General features: G+C 38.9%; 1 protein-coding gene across 1 annotated transcript in view; it reads right to left on the reverse strand.

The window, feature by feature from the left end:
• Positions 1-4,773, reverse strand: part of IPP (intracisternal A particle-promoted polypeptide) — a gene marked incomplete at its 3' end in the record, with an annotated part of 6,896 nt that overhangs the window by 1,234 nt on the left and 889 nt on the right.

The raw sequence follows: 4,773 nt of genomic DNA on the forward strand, positions 1-4,773 counted from the left end.
TCTTTCCCTGTTTTTCTCTGGCAACCACTACTTATAACTCCTTGCTGAATTCTACTTCATATACTTTTGGAAACACCCCCTGTTTGCATTCAGTGGGCCATGTCCTTCCTCTCACCAAAATCTCTTTGACTGTTCATTCATTTGAAAAAAATAAAATTTTTTTTTGAGCATTTAGTATGTGCTAGGCATTGGAAATAGAGAAGGGACAAGCTTTGCTCCATAGACTTTATTAATCTGCTTGGCAATACAAACTTTAGGCAAATAGTTTGGTGTAGTGAATGTTATGAAAGGGATAACATAAAAGGAAATTGTAAGATTGAATGGTGAGTTTATTTCTAGTAGGTAGGAGAACTACAGTGTCTTATCTTCTTCTTAAGTATAATTAGCTATTTGATGTCTTCCCAGAGTCATTATGTAAGCAATGAAAGTGAAGCCTCCTATGAGGAGAGCCGTTTACTTATTTATGTTACTTGCCAGAGGGCACACATTATTGCCAGAGAAAGACAGGGATAGAGGGAGAGGGAGATAGCACTCTTGGAAGGGGTATAGTCATGCCACAATCCAAGAATGACTTTGGAATAATAAGAATGCCCTATAATTTAGTAGGGCTTTATAGTTTACAAAGCACTTCCACAATTACTAGGATTTATCTCATTTCACCTTCATATGAATTATAAAGTGCTATCCTCGCTTTATAAATAAATAAGAAAAATGAGGCCCTTGCAAGTCCCCATTTCTGTTTTCAAAATAACTGCACTATCGTTAAAGTTCTATGAAGGTAGTGCTGGTCCCAAAGCACAGTGGTTAAACACTGTATACTGGGAGCCAGATCCAACATGGAAGACCACAGTTCAAATCCCAGCCCCAGGGACCAGCATTAGCGTAATGGCTATGTCGCTGGATTCCCATGTAGTCGACCGCGGTTCAAGTTCTGGACCTGGTGGCTTAAAACTCATGCCAGGCGCATGTGTGTGCGTGCCCAAGATCCCAAGAGGGGAATGGAGAAGGGATTGCGGCGTGGCCATCCCCCCTGGGGGGTGATTTCTTGCTTTCTATCTCTCTGTCTCTCTCTGTCTTTCTGGCAAGCACACACGCCCTATAGCAAAAACCTCTCAAAAAAAAAAAAAAAATCCAGCCCCAGTGACTTGTAAAACATACTGGGCACATATGTATGTGTGTCTAAAATCCTGATGAAATGGAGAAAAAAGATGTGGCATGACCACATCCCACTGGGCAGTCTTTCATTTTTTAATTTTTAATTTTAATTTGTTTGAATTGCCAGAGGGTGTGTGCACCTATGCCAGGTATGTTTTTCAGGCTGCCATGGCCAGAATTAGAACTGTGCTTGGCCATGGAGAATCTGGCTCCCAAGGCCAGCAGGCAGCCTGGTGGTTAAAGGTACTGGATTCCCACATGGCTGACTGTGGTTCGAGTCCTGGACCTGGTGGTTTGATTTCTTGCTTTCCCTTTCTCTCTGTCTCTCTCTAGTCAAATTGAAAAAAAAAAAAAAAAGATAATAACAAATGGAATTAAATAAATACACAATTCTTTAAAAAAAGAAAAGAAAAAGAATCAGGCTCCATTAGCCACTAGGCTATGAGAATACACTACCCTCTGGCAATTAAAAAAAAAAAAAGAAAAAGCTTGGTACTGTCATATCCTGATTTTTTTAAAAAGTATTTAGCAAATGTTTACTGAAAGAATGAATGAATACTTGACTAAATGTTTACTGAAAGAATGAATGAATACTTGACTAAATGTTTACTGAAAGAATGAATGAATACTTGACTAAATGTTTACTGAAAGAATGAATGAATACTTGACTAAAGTTAAATGAAATGCCTAGATGCCTAGTACCACACAGCTGATTAGCGGCAGAGAGCTCAAACCCAGGTGATCTGATTGCAAGTGAAGTGCATAACAACCTAAGGAGAAAGGTCAGCAGGAGGTGCTAGATTCCCACGCGGTCAACCCCACAGTTTGAGAACCACGCAGGGCATGTGTGCATATATCCCCAAAATCCTGAGAGGGTAATGGAGGAGAAGGAACTGTAGTGTGGCTATTCCCCCAGGAGGTGATTTCTCACTTTCCCTCTCTCAATCTCTCTCTGGTGAGTGCATGTGCCCTATGGCAAAAACCTTAAAAAGAAAAAAAAAAGAAGAAAAGAAAAAGAAAACTAAGGCGAAACATGTACATTAAAACATTTTAGAAATTATGAGTGATATCTATAAATGTGAATGGCTAATAAAGAATGAAAAGTCCAGGAACCAGCAGTTGGCATTATGGCTATGTCGCTGGACTCCCATGTAGTCAACTGCAGTTTGAGTCCCAGATCCGGTGGCTTAAACTCACATCAGGTGCATATATGTGCGTGCCTAAGATCCCGAGAGAAGAATGGAGGAGAAGGGATTGTGGCATGGCCATCCCTCCTGGGGGGTGATTTTTCGCTTTCTCTCGCTCTGTCTTTCTGGCGAGCGAACGTGCACTATTGCAAAAGCCTCTCCCCCCCCAAAAAAAAAGAATCACAAGTCTAAAGGAGAGATAAATAACTGTTTTTTGCCATCCCCACATTCCAAGAAATGAATTGCTTTTATTTATGTTGACAATGAAAATGAAAGAGTATTTTCTAAGAGCTAACTGTCAAAGACTCTACAGGTTCCTCTCCAAAGAATACTCAATACTCATTATTCTTCCATCCTTACTAACAGAACCTTGATTTTTTTGTGGGTAGCAACCATGCTCTGTGAAAAATTATATTTCTTATCCTCCTTTGCTGAAGGAGTGAACTTTTTACTGAATGTAGTCAGCAGGATATAGGCAGCAGTTGTTGGGTAGAGATACCAGAAAAGCTTTAAAAAGGCAGAGAGTCAGTTTAGCAGGACCTTCTGCCCTGCTCCCTTCTTTTAGCTAGCATTCAGTGATCATGAAATTAGAAGCTACAAGTCATATGTGACGAGGCAAAATGCTGGAAGACTATGGAGACACTACTGACACCATGAAGCCACTGTATCACTCTTAGAATGCTACTATGGATTCGTTTCTGTGGAAAAATAATTTCTCTCTCTCTTTTTTAATTTGCTAGAGGGCACATGCCCTCATTGGAAACAAGAAAAATGAGACAGCACCCCCCTGCACACACACCTCGGGGATAGCTACACCATAATCCCTTCTCCATTTCTCCTTTTAGGATTTTGGACACACATGCACATTTACCTGGTATGTTTTTCAACCACCAGCTTAGAGACTTGAACATGTAATAGGTCACGTGGGATCCAGCTGCCTTAATCACCACACCATTAGCTGGCCAAAATTTTTCTCTAGTAAGCCATCTTTTATCTATTTCAAGCAGCCAAATGCTGTTCTTAAGTGATATCAATTTTGCCTTAAATGTCAATCCTCTACAATGTTATTTTCCCCCAGATATGCTCAGTAACTTTTATTTCTGAATTTTACCACCCTTTCCCTTTGTAATAGGAATGCTAATCACCAACAATATAGTGATGACGATACCATAAATATTCTCTTTCAATAAATAACTCTTGTTGTACTGTTACACAAGAGGGGCAGAATAGATAGCTTGTAACATTTCTTCGATTTTTACATAGCTCAATGCTAATTCCATGGATTAATCTGTGTCAATTTATATTTTTCAAATAAAAGAAGGAGCATTTATGAAGTGATTTAATCTGTTCACGTAAGTCATTTGGAACTCTGAGTTAAAAAAACCCTCAATTTTAATTTGTACATAAGCCAATAGTAGAGCTGCACTGCTTTTAGTAGATAATTATTGTTACAGTTCCCAAACTGGGTTATCATTGCTTTCTGAAACTTCTGAAAAGGAATATAAAACAACATAAGAGAGGGCCAACCAGTGGTGCGGTGGTTAAGGCAGCTGAATTCCACATAGCCAAGTGTGCAGTGGAAGTCCCAGACCTGGCAGTCTGAAAAACATAACACGTGCATGTGTGCCCAAAATCCTAAAAGGAGAATGGGGAAGGGATTGCAGTGTGGCCATCCTCCCAAGGGGTGCTTTCTTACTTTCCCTCTCTGTCTCCGATAAGTGCATGTGCCTATGGGAAATTAAAAAGCAACACAGAGGGGAAAAAAAATCACTTTTTATCATTTTCCAGGTTTAAATATCATGCAAGGAAAAAAAAAAACTTTGTTAGGCCATATAATAATCTCCTACAAGATTTTTTTTTAAAGAATTACTTTATTTAACTTTATTTATTTATTTATTTTAATTTGACCAGAGAGGGACAGAGGGAAAGAGAAAGTGAGAAAACAAGGCACCAGGTCCAGGACTCAAACCACAGTTGGCTATGTGGAAGCCCAGTGCCCTTAACCACCTGGCCACCTGCAGGCCCCTGAAATAGTTTCTTAAGGATAGTATAGGACAGTATCAAAACTAAATTGCAGTTTTTGTTATCAAATATTTTTCTGATTAAGAACAGTAAACGGGGTGGCAGTGGCGGGGAAGTCATGACGGATTTTCTTTGCAAGAATATAGCATGGCTTTTGTGAAAACTCAGTATTTGCCTGCCTCACTAATTCCTTAGGATTCCTAGAAAAAAGTACTACATCAAAAGATAACATTTTAGGAGGAAAAAATGAACATTTCAGTCTCATAATAACATGTAGCTAAATTACCTCTATGAAGGAACTACAAAAATTCACAGAAAATGGAATTAAAGTGTGAGTTTATTTTAGTGCAAAATATATTTGAAATCCGTGCATCATTTTTTCTTTTCTTTTCTTTTTTTTTTTCATTTT

The sequence above is a fragment of the Tupaia chinensis genome, unplaced genomic scaffold (assembly GCF_000334495.1).
Source record: "Tupaia chinensis unplaced genomic scaffold, TupChi_1.0 Scaffold143599_1, whole genome shotgun sequence".
Classification (NCBI taxonomy): Eukaryota; Metazoa; Chordata; class Mammalia; order Scandentia; family Tupaiidae; genus Tupaia; species Tupaia belangeri.